The sequence below is a fragment of the Rousettus aegyptiacus genome, unplaced genomic scaffold, assembly GCF_014176215.1.
Source record: "Rousettus aegyptiacus isolate mRouAeg1 unplaced genomic scaffold, mRouAeg1.p scaffold_m13_p_12, whole genome shotgun sequence".
Classification (NCBI taxonomy): domain Eukaryota; kingdom Metazoa; phylum Chordata; class Mammalia; order Chiroptera; family Pteropodidae; genus Rousettus; species Rousettus aegyptiacus.
This window is the reverse complement of record NW_023416287.1, coordinates 23,228,291-23,251,248: the sequence shown is the minus strand read 5'-3', so window position 1 is coordinate 23,251,248 and position 22,958 is coordinate 23,228,291. Positions and strand designations below refer to the sequence as shown.

General features: G+C 36.2%; 1 protein-coding gene and 2 pseudogenes across 5 annotated transcripts in view; 2 read left to right on the top strand and 1 right to left on the bottom strand.

The window, feature by feature from the left end:
• Positions 1-22,958, bottom strand: part of ATRN (attractin) — a 172,299-nt gene that overhangs the window by 107,682 nt on the left and 41,659 nt on the right. The gene's annotated exons all lie outside the window — the stretch shown is intronic.
• Positions 16,439-16,556, top strand: LOC118610317 (annotated as a pseudogene).
• LOC118610238 lies at positions 21,325-21,447 on the top strand (annotated as a pseudogene).

The following is a 22,958-nucleotide window of genomic DNA, read 5'->3' as shown; positions in this document are numbered from 1 at the left end:
TTAGTAGGATGGGGGCGGAGGGGGAGGATAGATGGGGTAAAGGGAGTCAAATATAGGGTTTAGGGGGAGAGTGAAATGGGTAAAGGGGATCAAACACATGGTAGCTGAAGGAAAGTGGACTTTCGGTGGTAAACACACAGTAGAATATACAGATGTCAAATGATAATGTACACCTAAAAATTACATAATTGTATTAACCAATGTTACCCCAATAAACTTAATTTAAAAAAATTTGTTTTTAAAAAGATTCCATGTTCTTTGCCCACTTTGCAGTCAAGTTCTCTTTCTCAAAATAATGTTTAGCTCTTTTTATATTAAAGAACTCCCATTTGTATGTTAAATGTACAATAAATACATTTTCTCAGTTTACTTTTTTCTTTATACTTTGTGTCTAGTATGTTTTGTTATATAGAAATATAACAAACTGCTATTTCCAGATCATTTTCTTCCCTCTTCCATTATCAACAATGCAGCCTCTCTGAAACAGATGTTTTCCTCTGGATCAGCCTCTCTTACTTTTTAAGATATCTACTGAGATCCCAGTTACTTCTTACCCACTGAAGACATTACCATCTAGTTCACTGCCTTCCATGTAACTAAATCAACATCCAAGATGTTCCATCCAAACCCAGGCTCTCCATTTCTTAATTTCACCATTAATAATCTTTCCTTCCACCCCATTTTAGTCACCCACTCCCCTAGGGCTTACTATTACCAGTAATAGCACTACCACCAAAATCTTCATTTTAGGCATCCTATATTCTGACTACCATCTCTACCTCTCTAGTTCATTTAGCCTAGTTCCTCCTTTTTAGCGAGTCATCAGCCCCATAGGGACCTCTAATCCACTGAAACGACACTTCTTTAGGTTCATCCCCCACTACTCACACATTTTTTCCCACTTACCTAGTTAGGATTTCATGGTCCATCACAATTATCTTGCCCTGAAAAGCTCTGGATTTCTTTGCCCTTCTGCCCCTCTGCTATACTTAACTGACACAAATATCTCCGTGTCTTAGTCCCCAACCCCAAAAATGTTAGTCTGAGCCAATCATGATTTCCTATGCCCTTTGCCAATAAATGATTAGAAATGTGTATGAGTTAACATAAGGTTCCAATGCAACTGACGGAAACACCTAAGTAATAATGGCTTGAGATATAAAGTCCACAGGCAAGCAACCCAGAGCACATAGGTATTGATTTCCATAATCATCAAGCACCAAATGTTCTTCTATCATGCTGCTCTGCCATCTTCAACATGTGGCTTGCACCTCATACTCAAGATGGCTGCTCAAACTCCAGCTATCATTCCCACGTTCTACTCAGCAGGGAGGAGGAAAAGAAAATGAAGGGCACATCCCCTCCAAGTCAAACATGAAAATTCAACGCACTCGTTAGGCAAAAGTTAAACATATCTAAATATATGGGCTGAGAAATGTAGCCAGTATCCCAAATGACCATGTATCCACTGAAAACCAGGACTTTCTTGACTACAGAAGTGGAGAAAGGCTATGAAGGGTCATTATTAGTCTCTGTCACAGCACATAATCTAATACATAGATGTGAGGGGAAGTCTGATGGAAGGCTTTTAGGAAATATTTTCATTCTTAAAGACAGTGTGGTAGACAGAGAGATGTGCCACCTAGATCTCTCCATCAAGAAAGGACCTGATGCCTGCTGTAGCAGGGAGTGTGGTCATCAGCCAGCCATTAGCTGTCAGTTCCTTCAGGAGCCACCTTCCCAGGGCAGCCCATACCAGAGAGGTAATAAAGGCTGAGGTGTTTCAATCCAACATGAAACAACTATGACTGGCAATGCTGCAGAGCTCCCCTTGGTCAGGTCTGCACCGAAGCTCTACTTCTTCCTTTGCTCTGTTCTGCTTCCGATCCCTTCCTACTCCAGATGTTATAATCAACTTGTATCCCAAATTCCATTTCAGCAAATGCTTCCAAGAAACCCAACCTACAACAGACTCAAGAGAGACCATCCTTCTCCCTCTGGACTTTGCTATGGTTGGATTTTACAACTCGAAGTACTGTCGCCATCATGCTACAAACTGAACACAAATACAACACCAAGAATGACAAATTAAAAGAAGGCAAAGGTCTCTGAAGATCAACAACAACCAACCACAGAGACCACACGTTTTATGGGTAAATTTCCCACTGGGGTTAGTGTGTGTGTGTGTGTGTGTGTGTGTGTGTGTGTGTGTGCGCGCGCGCGCGCGCGCGCACATGCTCTTCCTTGATTTTTTTAGGCTCTCCTGGCTCGAAAAGTTTATGGCTATGATGCTTGTTTTGCTCCTAAAAGTTTCTATGGCTTCACATGGACACACTCATGTATTTGTAAAATATCATCATTTTAGAAAAGAAATAGGTCATTTTATTTTAAGTATCTTTTTTTTTTACTTTTATTTATGAACTTTAAACATATACATGTATACAATTTTATAGCTAATGAATAAATATAATCACGAACAGGTTTTTTTTTGTCAACTAAAGAACAATTCTTTTTCTACTTATCTCCCAAGTACTCCAACCTCCCCCTGCAAGATAAACATAACCACTAGCAAGCATCCTTAATTATTTTCCTTCACACTCATGGGCTCATGATATATATGCATGGTTCTCTTAAAACATTTTTTGGTTACACAAACTAATTACTATACAAACTTTTCCGCATCTTCCTTTTCTTACTCAACAAAACTGTGGGACTCTCTCCAACAGCTATTAGTCTAATTCACTCTTTTTCATGTAGCATAATATTCCAACCTATGGAGGTATAATTTTTTTTTTCTGATTTTCTCCTTCTAACATTCATTTTATTTTCAGTTGTTTGGCATTATGCGCACTGCTGCAATAAATATCACCATACATATGCTTTACTTGTGCTTTTATTTCCAAGAATAGAATCCTAGGAGGAGGATTACTGGGCCAAAAGAAATATGAATGTTAATTGTTAACCAGGATGCCAAGTTATCTTCCAAAAAAGCTGTAACAATTCACATTTGTACCTGAAATATATGAAAATATACTATTGCCCACATCCCCTCTGTATTAGGTGTTCCTGTTTATTTTTAATTTTACAAGTTTTTAATTTGAAATTCCCTATATTCTAGTGAATGCCCAACAAGTGGTTGCTGAAAAATTTGAGAGGTTTGAAAGAGGAAAGCCAGAAATAGCAACCTCAAGTTTCAGGTCAAGTTTTACAGCAGCAGTCCCCAACCTTTTGGGCACTAGGGACCAATGTTCCTATGAGACTCTAATGGCTGATGATCTGAGGTAGAGCTGAGGTTGTGATGCTGGCGCTGGGGAGCAGCTGCAAATACAGATGAAGCTTCCTTCGCTTGCCTGCCGCTCACCTCCTGCTGTGTGACCTGATTCCTAACAGGCCATGGCTCAGTACTGGGGACCCAGAGGCTGGGGACTCCTGTTTTATAGTATAATTAATGATCTAGGCATGGACACTGGTACTGCCTGTGACCACTTCACTATATCTTTCTGGGCTGCTGTTTTCTTCTTAGTCAGGTTTTGGTAACAAAATTATGTTGGATATATAAAAACAAATAAGGGATTTCACTTCTTCTTCCTCTGCTCTAGAAGAGTCTGTGTAAGATTGGTGCTATTTCTCCTATAAAACTCTGGAAGAATTCACCGGTGCAGTTATCTTGGCCCGGAATTTTCTTTTTAGTGTGTTGGTTTTACTAGAGTTTCACAAGTCATTTCAATTTCTCAAATTTATTGGAACAAACTTGTTAATAACATCCTCCTATTATTTTTCCAATATCTGCAGGATTTATTGTGATGTCATTTGTCATTATTGATATCAGTAATTTGTTTTTTTTTCTTTATCAATCTCTCCATCAGCTTATCAATTTTATTAGTCTTTTTTAGCTCTTGTCTTTGTTAATCCTCTATAACAGTTTACTGAAAAACAAAGGCTGAACACTAATTTCCTTTTTCATCTTTTTTCATATAAGTGAAAATACTTTTTCGGGTTTTGGATTTCTTTGTTAGTAAAAACAACTACAAATGTAGGTCTTTCATAAAAGGGAAAGGGCATAATGGGAACTTTCAAAAAGAACAGAATTACCTGTACCAATGTTAAATTTACTGAAGGTAAAAACTATACCTTAAGTCTCTTAAAACTATCACTATTCTTAGAAAATACATACTGAAGTATTTTAGTTGGAACAGGTCGAAGGCCATTATATAAAGAGCGCTTACTCCCAAATGGTTCAAGGAAAAAGAAAACTGAGTGTGTGGGGCTGGGGGAGACAGCGCACAAATGATGGAGTATTTTTCGTCTCCTCCCTGTGCTTCTGTCCAGGTATTTTTTTCCAACTTACTTTACAGTTCACTGATTCTCTCTTTATCTATGTGTAAAGTTCTTAAAATCAGTTATTGTGTTTTCAATTTCCATTCTCTTATATGTTCTAATTCTCTCCTGAAATTGTTGATCTTGTCATTTAAATTCTTAAAGATATTAATCATTTATTTCAAAGCTTGTTTCTAATCATTCTAATTGCTGACTCCCCTGCGTGTGTCTCCATTAACGTCCTTTTTCTGTTTCAAGATCCAACCAGAATCCTACATTGTATTTATTTGTCATGTCTTCCTATATCCTTGAGCCTTTTTTAATCATTTAAATTTTAGCTGAAATAGAAGATTCACATGCAGTTACAAGAAATAACAGATTCCTTGTACACTTTGACCACTTTCCCCAAATGGTAACATTTTTGAAAATTATAACAACACAGCCAAAATACTGACATTGATAAATCAATCTTATTCAGATTTCCACAATTTTACTTATACTCAGTGTGTGTGTGTATGTTCTATACAATTTTGTCACCTGTGCAGGTTCACGTAACTACCACCACAGTCAAGACACCGAACAGTTCCAACACTACAAGGATTCCTCATATTGCCCCTTTATAACCACATCCCTCCCCCACTGCACCTTCCTGGTACATTGCCCATACTTAACCTCTAGCAATGTTTAATCTGTCATTTTATCTTTAGTGATGTCTTTCTTTGTCACTGGTAATTTCTTGGCACTAAAGTCTAATATTAATATAACCATTCATGCCCTTTTTAAAATTAATGTTTGCTCAGCAGTTTTTTCATTCTTTTACTTTCTACCTACCTACATCGTTGAATCTAACGTGACTTTCCTATAAGCTACTTATAGTTGGGTTACATTTTTTTCATCTGCCTTTACATTTAGGGTATTATTACATTTATGGTATTATTGATGTATTAAGGCTTAAGTCTGCTACCCTATTATTTGTTTAATATGTTTCTCTGGTTCACATGCTTCTGTTTTTCTCTTTTTTTGCCTTCCTGTAGGGGTAACTTGAACATTTTTTAAAGATTCCATCTTGATTTATTGTTTTTATCTTATGTACAGTTTTCGTAGTGGTTACTCTAGGTATCGGAGTACACACATGCAAGAAAACAATCTACTGGTAATGACATTTTACCACTTTGAGTGCAGTATGGAAACCTAACCTCCATTTACGTTCTTTATCTTCACTAGTTTAAATATCATATTTAGTATCAGATTTTATGCAATAAATCATATCTGATTGCTAAAACTCAAGAGGAATAAGAGAGTCTATTATTGTATATACCCATATTTCTGCTCTCTCCATTATTCCTTCTTTTGTGGTTCTCCAAGATGCATTCCTTTATCATTTCTGCTTAAAGAACTTCCTATAGCCATTCTTTAAGGGTAGGTCTGCTAGCAATAAATTCTTTTCATTTTCCATCATCTGAGAATGTTTTAATTTCCCTTTAATTCCTAAGGTACAGTTTTGCTAGACATAAAATTCACAATTGCTAATTCTTTTATTTCAGCACTTGGACCCCATGGTTTCAGATGAGACAACTGCATTTGAATTAGAGTTCCCTATAGCAGTGGTCCCCAACCTTTGTGACACCTGGGACCAATGCTCCTATGAGAATCTCATGCCTGATGATCTGAGGTGAAGCTGAAGCTGTGATGCTAGCTCCCTTGCCTACTTCCTGTGATGCAGCCCAGTTCCCAACAGGCTACAGATCATTACCAGTCCACGGCCCAGGGGTTGAGGACCCCTGCCCTTAGGGTAATGCATCATTTCTCTCCGGCTGCTCTCAAGACTTTTTCTTTGCCCTTAGTTTTTGGGCTGTTTTGTTCCACTGATCTATTTGTTTATTCTTTCGCCAATATCACACTTCCTTGATTACTATAGCTTTACATTAAGTCTTGAAGTCAGGTAATGTCAGTCCTCTAAATTTGTTCTTCGCCTTCAATACTGTTTGCTATTCTGGGTGTTCTGTCTCTCCCTTTAATCTTTAGAATCAGTATAGTATGTCAACATCCACAAAACAACTTTACTGGGGTTTTGATTAGGATTGTGTTTAATCTATAGATCAAGTTAGGAAGAACCAATACCTTGACAATGCTGAGTTTTCCTATCTATGAATAGAGAATATCTTTCCATTTGGTTGAGTTTGTTCACCAGTTTTGAAGTTTTTCTACTATATATCTTGTACATATTTTGTTAGACCTACACTTAAGTATTCCATTTTGGGGGGTACTAATGCAAATGGCACTGTGTTTTTAACTTCAAATTCCCCTTCTTCATCGCTGGTTTATAGGAAAGTGACTTCAATATATTAACTTTGCATCGTGTGCCTTTAGATTTGGGTCTGTAGGTTTGTTTCTTTTGCCAAATTTAGTAAATGTTCAGCCATGATTTTTTCCAATTGCTCTTTCAGCCCCACTCAATTTCTCCTTTCCTTCTGAAACCCCAATTACACGAATATTAGATATTTTGTTCCACAGATCATGTATTTTCTGGTCTGTTTTCTCTCTCCTGTTTACATTGGGTAAATTCTATTGTTCTATTCTCAAGTTTACTGATTCTATCTTCTATCATTATCACTCTACTACTGAACCCATTCAGTAAACTTGTTTGTAATTATGTTTTAAATTTTAAATTTTCCATTTGGTTCTAACTTCATGTCTAATATGGTTCTAATTAATTTTATTTGGTTCTCTGCTGAGATTTTGTATTTTGTTTCAAGATAATATTTAATTGATTCTAAAGCATTTTTATGACACTGCTTTAAAATTCTTGTCAGAAAATTCTAACATCTGATTCATCCTGTGTTGGTGTCTATTGATTGTTTTTTCTGATTCAAGTTGCAGTTTTCTGTGTTATTGGTATGACAAGTGATTTTCTACTATTATCTTGAACATTTTGCCTACTATGTTAGAAGTCACTAACATAAGGTCTTAACAAGGTTTTTATTTTAGCAAGTAGTCATCTTGGTTTAGTTTTAGCATGTAGATCTGGCCTACTTTTCTGGGCTATTATTCCAATAGATTAATTTCCAGAGCCTCTGTGGTATTATTTGGCCTGCTTCACTCATCTAGTGCTACTGGGTTCACACTGGTCGCTGTTGGTACTGCCTGAGGGGATAAAAGGCGTTTCCCCAAGCTAGGCTGCTAGGTATCTCTTGGTGGGGAAGGGGTGTGATAGCCCTAGGCTGCCCCCCACTCCAGCTTCCCCAATGTCTATGAGTGAGAAAAGCAAGTCTCAAGCCCACGGAGAAAAAAAGGCTTCCAAGAATGTGCCACTTGCTATAGTTGGGTCCCTCCAGCCAGTTCCATCCACCTGACCCTGTGTCTCTGAATAGCTTCTCTGAGAAGCAGCTCAGGACCATGTGGCCAAAGACACTTTCCTAGACTAGGCCACTTGAGGCTGCGTCATTTTTGCAAGTAGTGCCCATCCTGGTATCTTTGGGCGGGGGAGAAAAATTTCAAGTCCCCAAGGGCAAAGATGTTTCTCAGACTGGAATGTTTGCTGTAGCTGAGATCAGTTCTGCTTCCTTGCCTTGATATTTCTCAGCAGAAAAGAGGTCTCAAGACAGGTGAGGAAGGAGGGTGCTACTTCTCCCAAATGATCACCTTTGTCATTGTTGTCAGGCTTGCATGATGCTTTCAGAAGAACTCCCATTTGATTCAGGGGAGGAATGAGCCTACCTGAACTGCTAGGTCAAGGAGTCAGAAACAACATGTCTAGGGGGCCTTCTAATGGGTGATGGCATGCAAGATGTCCTATGGCTATACTGTTCTTACAATGTTTTGATCCCAAACCAGCTCACCTTCTTACAACCTTTCAGAGTTCTTTGGTTTTCTGAACCGATTCCAGGATTTACGGCTGGACTTAGCAGGGAAAAATGGCTCTATACCAGCTCACCTGTACTGGAAGTCTCCCTATGAATCTGTTTCAATTATCTGTTTTCTCTCTTGATTTTCAGTCAATTCTTTTATTTTTATATATCTGGTTATTTTTTATTGAATGCCAGACTACATTTTATAAACATTTATCATGTTATAAATATAATATAGTTATATACAAACATATATCATATATTATCACTGAATATATAAAAACTGTACAGATAACTTGAATCAATGGGTTGAGGTGTCTTCCTCCAGAGATTTACATTTGCTTCTAGTATGCAACGACGGAGCAGATCTTCTTAATCCAATCAAGGATTAAAGTGATTTGAGAGCTAGGCTTCAGCCTTCCTGAGAGCTGATCTATTTTTAGTTCACCCTTAAGCATAGAGTATAGCTGATCCTTCATAGTTCCCAACTAAAAGCCTGAAGAGTTTTTCAGTGCCTCTTTTTATTTGCAGGCCCTGACTCCAATTTTGTCCCCCAATTCTACATGATTACCAAAAAACTGCCTAGAATCACAAGCTCTCTGCCACCATTTTCTGCTCAACCTTAGTGACACAGTTCAAATCTGCCACTCACTCACTTTATGAGAAAAGCTGTACCAAAAGTTGGCCTCACCACTCTAAGCTTTCCTTCTCTCTGAAATTTTGGTCTCTCAAGTCCTTGCTTTCTGCCTTGCTCACTCTCTAAAGCCTTCAAACAGATTTTAAATACATATATTTCCCAGCTTTTCTAGTTGTTTTCAGCTGCAGTGTTGGCTTAGAAAAAGCTATTCTACCATTGATAGAAACAGAAATATCCCCAGTAGCTTGTTCTGTGATATGAAATTATTAGTGGAAATTATTAGAGACTACAGACTGGCACCTGAAGTGCTTAATACTACCTATGATGGTTTCTAGGATTTTTCCGTAGAGAGAACTAGGAAATACACTTTTAAAAGAGAAAATACATCAAGAGTTCATACTTACATTTCCAAATCAAGTTTAGGATTCCAGGATTCTTACCCAACTTCTCTGACTGTATCTCTTTTCTACACCAAAATCTAGGGCCCCAATCCAATATAAGTATCCATTTGCTTTGTCTTACAACACACACCTCCAGAATAATAATAGCAATATTACCACCAACTATTTGATTACTAAAAAGAGTTTACAATGTCTTTGCAGTTGTTTGTCCTTGGGTGTATATCCCACTAGAAATATATAGTCAAATTACTATGTTTCAAAGCCACCTGAAATACTCTCTGCTTCAGCCTCAAACTTGATTGTTTAGATTCACTTATTTCATTTGGCATTTGATTTTTAGGGACTGCCTTTTCTCTCAATTTATTTTGGTTTTATAATACGGTAAACGATCTACATGATTCTAAAGCATAATCCACAAAATGAAGTGCATTAAGATATACAACAATCCATTGGGTGAACATGCCATATTTTATTTAACTAGTCTTCTGATGTTCTGAGCCTAGACAAACCTGCTGAATTTTTTTTTTTTTAATAATTTAAATTCACATAAATAAATGGTCTCACTGTGGTGGCGGGAACAATGAATTTGCTAGTATATTCTGTGTGGCCTTTCCTGCCACAACTTTATGCCAAAAAAAAAATAATAATAATAAAACTATATAAGCAAGAAACAAAATATACTAACAAAGCCTCTGCCCAAACCACTGATAAACAGGGTTCTCGACTAGAGAACATCACCCACAGAGCTTTAAAACACACAAATGACAAATAATGGGGCCCCAATACAAACCATCTCAGGTGAAATCTAGCATTGCACTGGGGTCTTTAAAAGCTTCACAAATGATTCTAATATATACTCCAAAATCAAAATATAATGAAAAAGTTTATGAAAATTTATTCATATTAATAGTACTAAAAGAAAACAGATTAAGCATCTGTTTTAATTATTTAAAAATAACAACTCTATAAATATTACAAATCTATAAACATTACAAATGAATATTGTATGCTTTAATGTTTAGGATATCCTACTATACCCATTCGCGATGTTAATTAAAGCTAGAAAATAATAGGCCCCCTCATTTAAAAAAAATAAAAAATCATCTACTTTGAAAGACTCAATAAAAGGGACATCTTTGCTCAAATCTGTCCTTGGATCCAGTTCTCCATGACCTCCCTAAAAATAATCCTATCTGCTGCATTCATGGTTTCATCCACCATCTATATGCTAGTAACTACCAAGCTACATTTCCAGCACAAAGCTAGACCCACGTTTCAGACCCACATTTCCTAAGTCATAGATCTAAGTCATTAAATCCTCTTAAGTCTTGTTTTTCACCATTTGGTCATCACCCACCCTATCTTTTAAAACTTACCAATTCTTCCAATGCCTCACCCATTCGTTCAGCTTACATAACCGTTCTCATTTTCCCCCACTGCCAATGCCAATACTCTAGTTCAAATTTGCATCCAAACTTTGTCTCCTGCAACAGCTCAGCCCAGATCTCTGGCCAGTTCTCTACAGAGCCACCTGTCATCTTCCTCAAAGGCTAATCTGATCACGTCAAACCCTACTTGGAAAGCTTTTCTTGCCTTAGAACTGCATGAAAGACCCATCGCTAAATTTCTCTCTCTTGGTCCATCCTAAGCCACTGCTTCCCTGACTGAGCAGAACCATATTGCAGCAATGCCAAGTATCACTCTCCTCCCTCAACTTACCTACCCTTAAGTCCTCAAGCCTTAGCACATCCTGGCTTCTCTGTCTAGAAAAACTTCCCTTCTTCACTCCCTCTTGCTTCCTCACCTAGTAAACACCTAACCATCCTTTCAGAATGCAGTTCGAATGTCCTCTGGAATTCTGGGAACTGTACCCAATGTTTTTTGTACTGAGTGATGCCTTATCTGTGTTCAGATTTACCATGTAGTCTGATTATTACTAATAGAAATATCTCTGCCTGCCAGCCTAACATAATTTTCTCAAGGACACACTGCATTTACTCCTTTTTCTCTACTGCCTAAAACATCATAGATGTTCACGTAACATTTGCTGCTTAAGAAAGTTCCAGCACAGTTTCACAGCAACAAAAATTTTTAAGCTCTTATCGCTAACAAAATTTACTACAAAGAAAGTCAAGGATAAATTCCTCTATGTATCCATGACAGTCTGGAGAAAAAAGCATTTCAGAAGCTAAAGAACTGGAGGTAGAGCCTTTGTTCAAGACATGTGAACACTGACTCCATCACCTCAGGTAGAGAGGTGCCTTGTGAATGCCTAGTTCGGTTCAAGAACCAGGAGAGTCCAACAACTTATATTAAGCATTCTCTTAAGCAGCCATATAAATATTGTTTGTATTATGTCTTTCTAAATAGCAACGAAAACTCAGAGCATAAAAGGGCAGCACAACAAGAGAAACTGATAGTTCCAGAACCAACAAAACTGAACCCTGCAATGAAACCAGGAGCCAAAATATATGGTTCTGACAGAAGCTATATTTGGTTCTGTTCTATACGGCCCCTTGTTTCTTCTAGGTCTCTAGATATAACGTTAGCAAATAATGATATTAATTTTATGCGGGGGGACGATCTCTTCCCATTTAACTACAATCCACCTGAAATGATAAAATAGCCCTAAATGACCTTTGTTGGGTTTTTCTTCTATTTTATCCCCTTCATCACATATGACCAATTTATGATACAACTGTCATCAAAGGCTTCCTTATATTCACCCCTTCATCTCCACTCCCACTGCAACACTCCAACCCCAAACCAAACAATTCATAGTACCCTTACTGCCAAAGCCTTTGGGTACAATCACAGCTTCTATGAACTGCCCACAGCCAGAACAGCATTCCTAAAGCACCGATGTCACCATATTACTACTCTTGTCAAGTGTTTACAATAACTCTGCACAGACTTTGGAATGAAGTTCAAACTCCTGATCCTGACATTCTAGCTACTAAGAATGTCAATCCTTCTTCTCACCATAAGCCAGTTCCTGTCACTGTCCCCCAAACCCTCCATGCCCATTTTCATCTCTACTGTGCTTTTATTCATTCCAAATTCCCTCCTCTCTCCCTAGAAAACAAACCTAGCCATTCACACACATTTCCCCCTATCTAGCATATGCTCTTGCTCTTTCTTTTGTATGCAATAACCAGAATCTCTCATAGCACCCTGAATATTAGACAAAAATAAACATAAAATAGCACCTCATTCAACCAAAGATCAACCCTGCTGGCAATCAGCTCTTTGTAACTACACCCTTTTCAAAGAGTCTATGTAAATATGTAATGAAGGCAAGAAAAAGCAATGTGCAAGGTTAAAGAAACAAAAGAAGCTTAAGGATACTGACATTTAACTCCAACTCCGGCTAGCCATCTGACACATTTTATTTGTATACCACCTTATACTTTTCAGAATTTTTTAATGGTTAAGACTACAAAGACATATACAATCTGGCTCCTGTCTACAAATGGAGAAAAAAGAATATAAGCAGAGTCTTAGATAAATGTTACCGATTAAATAGTCGGGATTGACAATACTTTGGAGGTAAGGAAAAAAAAAAGTAAGGAACACACACTGGTTTTTGACCTGAGTGGTACCATACGTGTGTTGAGAAAACTGGGAATTGAACAAGCTTGGAGTGAAAATCAAGGGTTCCATTTTACAATGTTTAAAGTTCTGGGGCTAAGGAGAACATCTGAATATAAGGTGTATTAGAGGATTGAGTGCAGATACACAGAGAGTGCCTTGAAACACTCCAATTTTCAGAGGCCTGAAGAAGAGTTTGCAAATGAACAAATAGTCAAGTATATGGGGAAACCCAGGGGGAAAAAATAGACAAGAAAAAGAAACATGGAGTATACAGATCAGAAATAAACTGTCATGGTTTATTGCCCTCATGATTAACATAGAAAACAGGAGAATCCATAGTCAAGCTATTGATACTACAAAAATTTAGGAAGGTTTCCTAGACAAATGTGACACATAAGAATATCAATGCTGCTTTTGCACCTCTGCCATCATCATGATTTTAAGATTTAGCTAGCCTCTGGTCCAAGGAGGATGAGCCAAATTCCAGATTAGACCCAGACAGGTGAGTAAGTTTAGCAGAGATCAGCCAGGTTGCCCAGACAACCACAGAGATACATAAGCTAAATATTACTTAGTGTTATAATGATACCTGTAATAAAAATAATAACAATAAAAAGTCCATTCCCATGTACTACACTAATCATTAGGTTATAGTCAAAGCAATAAAATTATGTATCTAAAGATAAATCCAATAAAAGTGTATCAGACCATTTTGAAAAAAGTTACAAGAATTTACTTAAATACATAAAAGGAAACTAAATAAATGGAAATGTAAAGCATGTCTGGATGGTAAAATTCTGTATCATAAAGATGATAAATTTCCCCCAGCTAATCTCAGTATCAGGTGAAATTCCAATCAAAATCTCAACAAGGACTTATACTGAAATTAGAGGAGTAAAGAGCTAAAACAACAAAGACAAACTTGAAGTTTTATATGACTAAAGTGTATTTCAAATCCATAGGGGAAAAACATACTATTCTATAAATAGGACTGTGACAACTGCTCACCAAATAAAAATAATTAGGTCATTACAACAAACTATACATAAAATTACAAGTAGACAAAAAGATCGAAATGTGAAAAAGCAAAAATTTTAATCACTAAGGAAGAAAAGAAAAATAGGAGAGTACCTTTACAACATCAGTATAGGGAGGAAATTTTTAAATATAACACAAAAAAGTTCAAGCTTATAAAGAAAGAGTAACAAAACTGACTATATTAAAATTTGTTAAAATTTCTGTTAAAAAGACACTATAAAGAAAGTTAAAAACAAGTCATGAGTTACTGCTGCTGCTAATGTAAACTGCATAAATCTCTATGGAAAGTTACTTGGCAATAAAATTTTAAATGCACATATCCCTCTGATGAAGCAATTTTACTTCAAAGAATTAATCCTAAAGGCAGACTCCACAAATGTATAACATGACATGTGTACAAGGTCAGTCAACACTTCCACATAAATTAAGGCACATCCATACAATGGAATACCAAATCATTTCTTAAAAAGAAAGTACTGGTATGAAACTATCTCCAACATGATACTGTTCAGTGAGAGTGAAGGGATAAAAGCATAGTATGGGTAGTGAGTACAGCATGCCGCTTATGTAAAAAAAAAGGCAGGGGGAGGATACAACATATATAATTGCTTATATATGAAGCTAACGTATCTGGGAGGCTACATAGGAAACTGATAACAAGTGACTACTCCCAGGAAGGTAAACTTTCCACCATATATCTTTTTGTAGCTTTTGAATGTTACCTATTTTTTAAAAAGACCATATAGTTTATCTATTTCAAGATATGCCTTTTTTTCTCATTTAATAGCTCTGAATTAAGGTGCTTCTTAGAACTGATGTCATTTCTTAATTTTACTAGAAGCACTTTTCTTTGTTAGTAGTACCGAAAATAATGGTGTATCTTATAAGCACTGGCACCTTAGATTCAACAAAATTAACTTAAAAAATTCATAATAGCCTTTTTATTTTGGAATATAATTTTAGATTTTACAGAAAAGTTGCAAAGATGATACAGTGAATTCCCAGACACCTCTTACCCAGTTTTACTTAATGTTAACACTTTAGATGACCATGGTACTTTTAGATTTTACAGAAAAGACTAAGAAACCAATAAAGGTATATCTGTATTACCTAAACACCGGACTTCAGTCAAAGTTCTCCAGTTTTTATACTAATGTACTATTTTCTGTTACAAGATCCAATCCAGAATATCACATTACATTTATTCATCTTGTCTCCTTTGGTCTGTGACAGTTTTTTAGTGCTTCCTTATCTTTTATGCCCTTGACAGTTTTGAGAAATATTACTCAGCATGTTGTAGAATGTCCCTCAATTTATCTGATATTTTTCTCATGATTAGAATGGGATTATGGGTTTGGGGGGAAATACCACAGAGGCAATATTTCCTCTTAATCACATCTTATCAGGGGCACATGATATCAACATATCTTATCATTGCAATGCTTACCCTGATTATTTGGTTAAGGTAGTATTTGCCAGGTTTCTCCACTGTAGTTACCTTTTCTCCCTTCCTTATTCTATCCTTTGGATAAGAGTCATTAAATCCAGTCTATACTCAAGGGGAACAAGGGATAAATTACGTTCCACATCCTAGAACTTATATTATTCAGAATTCTTCTATAAGATTTGTCCCCTCTCATCATTTATTTACTTATCCAATCATTTATAGGCAAAAATTTTAAACTGCAAAATAAAGTAAGACAAGCCTTCACTAGGAAATCATTGCTATACATATAATCCCAGGATTAATATCCAGAATATATAACTCCTATAAATCAGTAAAAAAGGACAAACAATCTAATAGACAAATGAGCAAAGGCAATAAAAAGCAATTCATATAAAAGTAAACCCAATGGCCTTTAAACATATGAAAGGAAACTCTCACTAGTAATTAAGTGAATGTAAAATCAAACTACCAAATACCATTTCATACTCATTAGACTGGAGTAAAAAAATAACTAGAACACCCAAACATGAATAATGGGAGTAAAAACTGAACCAATCCCTTTTAAGGACAATTCAGCAATATCTAAAATTGAAATAAGTGCATTGACTCAACAATTTTACTCCTAAGAATATATTCCAGTGACCAGCCTTCAAACTGAACTGGGTTGGTACATGAAAATGAGATATAGGGTCTAGACAGTTTAAATGAAATATATTTCTAAACATATCTTCCACACACTCCTTTTCTTAAAATGAATCTGTCTGGGGAAACGTACACAGTCTTGCTGGTCTGTCTCCCCTTACGATCTATAGAGGGAAGCATGTCCCACCTGGCAAAAACAAAGGCATGCCTCTAGACGACATACCACCATAATGCAAAAACTGAAGGCAGATATCACTCAGCTGTCACCTAGCAGATACTTAAAAAGAATTTTTCATCAGAGATTACCATTTGACTTTTGGCACATAATTTAAAAGTTCAAATACCTGAGAGATGCCGGCACATCAAAATTTCTTGTCTAAATATACTTAATATTTATTAACAAGGTTTCTCAGTTTTACACTTACCAAAAGAAAAAAAATATACTGAACTCTGTCTCATTCCAGTGGCCAGACTTTTTAAAAGTACTACCCATCTCAATAAGAAATGCTTTTCTGCCTATGGCTATGCCACCCTGAACATGCTCAATCTCGTCTGATCTCGAAGTTAAGCAGGGTTGGGCCTGGTTAGTATTTGGATGGGATTCCACCTAGGAATACCGGGTGCTGTAGGCTTTAAAAAAATAATAATAAAAAATAAAAATAAAAATAAGAAATGCTTTTTCAATAAAAACCTGTTACGTTTAAAAAACATTTATACAAATTTGTATAATACTTATGTGATTTGATCAGTTGTGTATTAAAAATAACCAAAATGATTAGTTAATTCAGAAGAAAATTTTCAACATGTCAGGTCTCATGGTCCCAGAAAGCTGAAAATTTCATTTACATAACAAATCCTCATTATAGACACATATGATTAAGATACTCAAGAAACATTTTTGAACCCATCCATGGCCACTGAGCCAGCTCCAAGCCCACAAAGATAGATGCTACTTTGTGCAAGACCTCGCCCTAAGTCTTCAACTGGCTGTTACTGTCGAACCAATGTTTCGCATGCACAGTTTATCAGGTTTGACCACTATAAGACCTACTGGCGGTGGCAATAATGAGCAGTTCACCATCTTGCCCCCAAAGCACAGGTGCGAACAGTTACCAGAAAACCTAGCTGTTAAGAAAGCCTGTATGCTCAGAGGAGGAAAAAAAAAATGGCGTAGGTGATAAAGGCTCTGTTCATCCCTCTAGTGACCAAATCAAGGAGCAGGAGCAAGGAAAAATCGCCTGAAATCTAGATGAACAAGCCATACAACTAGGGAGAAATCCAAGAAATCACCCTGCAATGGCAGCAGGTAGGACTCAGGGCTGCCCAGTCTCAAGAGGCTGAGGGAGATGGAGGCAACAGCAGAAGCCTCTTAAAGGGGCTGCATCCACGAGCCGATCTTCGCTGTTAAGGACCTGCTTACTCTGAGCACCAGTGCCAATTGGGCTGCACATAGGAGGCACCAGGGACTTCCAGGGAGATACTGTCAGAATTAGGGCTGAGGAAAGACTAGCTCTGTAGAAAAGTGCTGGAGGTATCCACTGTTCCCTGCTGAGCCCTCCTTTCTATCAGTGCTGCAGACACCATGCTGCCATAGCTATGAGGTCATCAACCTGGATAACAGAGGTCGCTCTGCCAGGAGTCCCTGAAACCCTGCCTCCCCCAACTCGCGGCCCCACCCAAGCCATATCCAGGTATATCCTCAGTGAGTTGGGTGCTCCTTGCTGAGCAGTGCCTAGACTCACACTGGAAGCAGCTGGCCTCGGTTTCTGTTGTGGCCTTTAGAGGCAACCTATAAGCACAGCTTCTATGGGTGCTTGTTGAATCTTAACAGGTGGCCCCTGAGGGGCAGAGGCTTGGACTAAATTTGTCCTGCAGCTGAACCCCTCTCAGGACTGTGCCACTAGACACCTACTTTACAAATCTATACTAAAAAGAAGGGAAGACTTAGGAGCTTTGCTTAGTACATAGAAACAGACACAGAAAGGCAGCCAACATGGGAAGACAAAGAAGCAGAAGCCATATGAGAGAACAGAATAGAGATCCATATATAATGGAGTCAAGTAATCTAACAGATGCAGAGTTCAAAACACTGGTTATAAAGATGCTCAAGGAACTTTTAGTTAAATTCAGTGAGAACTTCAACAAAGACATAAAAAAAAACCTAAAAATGGAAATGGAAAGAAATTATAAAAGGGAACCAGTCTGAAATTAAGAACACATCTGAGATGAGAAGTGGAATAAAATGGAATAAACAAAGTAATAAACAAAGTGAATAAAGAAAAAGATCAAATGTCCTATCTAGAGGACAGGAAAACCAAGGACATGCAAGCAGAATGGCAAGAGATAAGATGACAAGACTATAAAAATAATTTAAGGAGCATATGGGACACTATTAAGGGTCCAAATATCCATCTGATTGGCATAACTGAAGAAAATCAAGATGCTGAACAGCTATTTGAAGAAATAATGATAGGAAACTTCCCTAATCTGGTGAAGGAAATGGACATAAAACCCCAGGAAGCTAAGAGAATTCCAAATATCAAAGATCCAAAGAAGCACACATCAAGATACATTATAATTAAAATGCCAAAGGTTAAATACAAAGAAAGAATACTGAAAGCAGCAAGAGAAAAACAGATAGTTATTTATAAGGGAACACCCATAAGACTGGCAGCTGATTGATTTCTCAAAAGAAACTATGCAAGACAGAAGGGCTTGGCAAAAAACACTCGACAGGATGAAAACCCAGGATCTACAACCAAGAATACTTTATCCAGTGAAGCTATAATTTAGAGTTAAAGGACAGATAAAGAGCTTCCCAGACAAAAATAAGCTAAAAAAATTTATCACCGCCAAGTCCGTATTACAGGAAATGTTGGAGGGACTTCTTTAAGAAGAAAAAACCGTGTATCAAAAACGGAAATAAAGAATGGTAACTACATTCCTATCAATAAGTACCTTAAATGGAAAAGAATTAAGTGCTCCAACCAAAAGATAGAGTGGCTAAAAGGGTAAGAAAACAAGACCCCTACATATGCTTCCTAAAAGAGACTCACTTCAGATTAAAAGACACACAGAGACTAAAAGGAAGAGGATGGAAAAAGATATTGTTTTGATGGACCTAAAAGGTATTTAAGTCAGACAGAGAAAGATAAACACTACATGATTTCACTTATACGCAGAACCTAAGGAATAAAAGAATAAACTAATCAAAAACGGACTCACAAATATAGTGGACAATTTTGTGATGGACAGAGGGGAGTGGGGTTTGGGGGGCTGGGAGAATAGGGTGAAGGGTTAAAATACAAATTAGAAACTGATGGATGGTCATAGGGATGGGGAGCACGGCATAGGCAACGTAGTTAGCAGTAATACACAGGCTAAGTAAAGGGTCAAGGAAGGGAGGGAGTAACTGGGGTGGATCATTTTATAAACTATATAGATGTCTACCAATGTACTGTACACTTGAAACTAATTTAAAAAAGAAACTTCAAGCATAGAAATAGAATAAAATTCTTTGGGGGAAGTACAAATACACATACCCACAAATTAGTACATGTAAAACTGGTAGAATCTGAATAAGGTCGATAGATTGCATCAATGCCAATTTTCTGGTTGCACTAGAGTTACACAACATGTGTTACCATTCAGAGAAATGGGCGGAAAGGTATGGATCTATTCATATTATTTCTTGTAATTGTTTGTGAATCTGCAATTATCCCAAAATAAAATATTTTTTTAAATATATAGGAGGATTTTGAAACTTATTACAAAACTACTTATTACAAAGCAATCAAATTAGTCTGACATAACAATAGACATACAGGTCAATGGAATATAATTGAGAGTCTAAAAATAAATCAATACATCTAGAGTCAACTGATTTTTGACAAGGGTACCAGGACCATTCAATGGGGAAAAGTAATCTCTTCAATAAATGGTGCTAAAACAACTGGATATCTACATGTGAAAGAATGAAGTGGAACCTCACGGCATGTGCGAAAATTAATTCAAAATGGATCAAGAACCAAAATATAAGAGCTAAACCTATAAAACTCTTAAAAAGAAAACACACATGTAAATCTTTATGACCATGGATTAGGAAATGGTTTCTTAGATAAGACACTTAAAACACAAGCGTCCAACAAAAATAAATTAGACTTTATCAAAATTAAAAATTGTTGTATGTCAAAGACACTTTCAAAGTTGTTTTTCTGTGAAACAACCAACCAAATGAGAGGAAATTATTTGCAAATCATATGTCTGATAAGGGTCTACTATCCAAAACACAGAAATAACTTTTATAACTCAACGGAAAAAAGAAAAATAATCTAATTTTTAAATAGGCAAAGGAATGGAGTGGACATTTCTCTAAAGAAGATAGACAAATGCCTAACAACTGCTCAACAAACACATGAAAAGATATTAAAAATCAATAGTCATTAGGGAAATGCAAATCAAAACCAGCTACACTCACCAAGGTGGCCTGTATGCATAAATACACACATACACACATACATAAAACCACAGAAAATAAGTACTGGTGATGATGTAGAGAAAATGGAACCCTTATACATTGCTGGTAGAAATATAAACTGGTATAGACGCTGTGAAAAAGTTTGGCACTTCCTCAAAAAGTAAAACAGAGCTACCCTAAGTCCCAGCAATTCCACTCCTAAATGGAATACACTCAAGAGACATACTCACATGTCCACACAAAAACTTGTACATGGATGTTCATACCAGCATTATTTATAATAGCCAAAAGGTAGAAACAATGCAAATGTCTGTCAACTGATGAATGGATAAATAAGACATGGTATATGCATACAATGGAATATTATTCGGCCATAAAAAAGAATAAAGTATGGATACATGCTGCAACATGTATGAATCTTGAAAACATTATGCTATTATGCTAAGTAAAAGAAGTCAGTCACAAAATGCCACTTACTTTCTCATAACATTTACATGCTATGTCTAGAATAGACAAATCTATAGAAAGTAGATTGTGGTTGTCAGGGAACAGGAATCTAGAGGAATGGGAGTGACTGCTAATAAACATAGGTTTTCTCTTTGGCATAATGAAAATATTCTGGAATTAGATAGTGATGATGGCTGCACAGCTTTAGAAATATACTAAAAATCACTGAATTGTACACTTTAAAATGGTGAATTTTATTTTATAGTGGACAAAATTCATAATGCAGGGAAACAATTATATCAGGGAATTAGAATAAAAATAAGAATTTAAGCAAAAAAAAAGAAACTACAAAAATTGTTTAAAAAGACTATACGGAAGTATTTCTTTTAATGAATGAGAATGGTTATCAAAGGGAATTTGGATTCCACCCAATATATTTTCAAGTAATATAATGAATTTTTTCCACTAACTCTATAGTTTACAGCCATGCCACCCTGAACAAGCCCGATCCCATCTGATCTCGGAGGCTAAGCAGGGTTGGGCCTGGTTAGTACTTGGATGGGAGGGAGATCACCTAGGAAGACCAGGTGCTGTGGGCATAAAAAAACAAACAAACAAAATAAACCACCTCTCAGTAAGTCTATAACACACTAGAAATGACATTCTTTGCAACTAGGTAAATCATACACACATGCACAAAGAGATATGTAAAGAATGTTAACTATAGCACTGTTTGTAACAGCACAAGCTGGAAAAATCTAAATGCCCATTAGCAGAATAAACTGGAATTCTATAATAAATACAGCTATCAACTAGAGCTACATTTAATAACACAAATCTCAAAAGCATTTAAAAAACATGTTTTGGAGTAAAAAAAGTATGTTTACTTTTTATACTTTGAAAATATGACCTTGGTTTTTGGGAACAAAACTCTGTGTGTGTGCGCATATCTGCAGTAAAAGTAGAAACATACATGGAAGGGATCATCATACTAGTTACCTCTGGGGTAAGAGTAAGGTGAATGGAATTAAGGAGGGATAACATTGGGACGTCGGTTGGTATTCATAATATTTTACATTACATAACTTATATTATTATGTACTCATAATATTACTATAAAGGAAATTTAGCAAAGTTAGGTTGTAGGTACAAAGATGTTTATTTTATTATTCTTTGTATTTCTTCCACAGGACCGAAATATTTCATATCAAAGAGAAGTTAAAGTCAGCCCAGAGACTGAACCTGCACCAAACATATGATGGCCTTAAAGCAACCAGTTACTTGGTCAGGGTTGATTGGTATATCTAAACCAGTGGCCTAAATAATGTTCCAATTAAAAAACAGTAAAGGTATGTATTAAAAGAGATGCATAAGACATGATATTTAAATATAAGTTATAGAAAGGCATAAAATGAATCTAATTCTGCAAATTTGCCTCAAGATCATCTTGCCAAACCTTCTGATCAAAATCCCTGTATACATAGCTTTGCAAGACATCTCTAGTACATCAAAAACCAATGTAAAAGGGGAAAGTAAGTGACAATTATAGCCAGTTTGGCCTTTTCATTCAGTTTTGAAAAAAATACCCATACCAGAAATGTGCTATTTGCAGAGAAATGCTTACAAATAGCTGACAACTGCTATTATTTTATCACTTAGAAACAAAACAAAAAATTTCGAAAAATTATTTTTAAAATACAAATGCATGAATACTAAACACTAGGACAGAAAAGTTGTCTATTTCTATAGCATGTACTAGAGCCAAATTCAATCTCTATTTTAATATACATTTGATCCCAAAATTAAATATCATTTTTTATGTAAAAATCATGTTTTTCCTTACGCATTAATTTAAAATACACTAAAAAACATGTAGCACATGTTAAACAGGAAAAAAGTCATAATTTTCTATTTATAATGTGAATATCATTATAAATTATATTTAAAACGTTAAAGTTTTTATTAGATTACTTTTTACTCTATTTAAAAGCATCTTATCAAAACAGAATACTTTTTAAAGATTACTTTTTAATTCCTAAGAGAGTCCATAGGAGTATACATTTTTGTGAAAGGATCTGCGAATCAAAAAATATAGGAAACACTGGTCAAG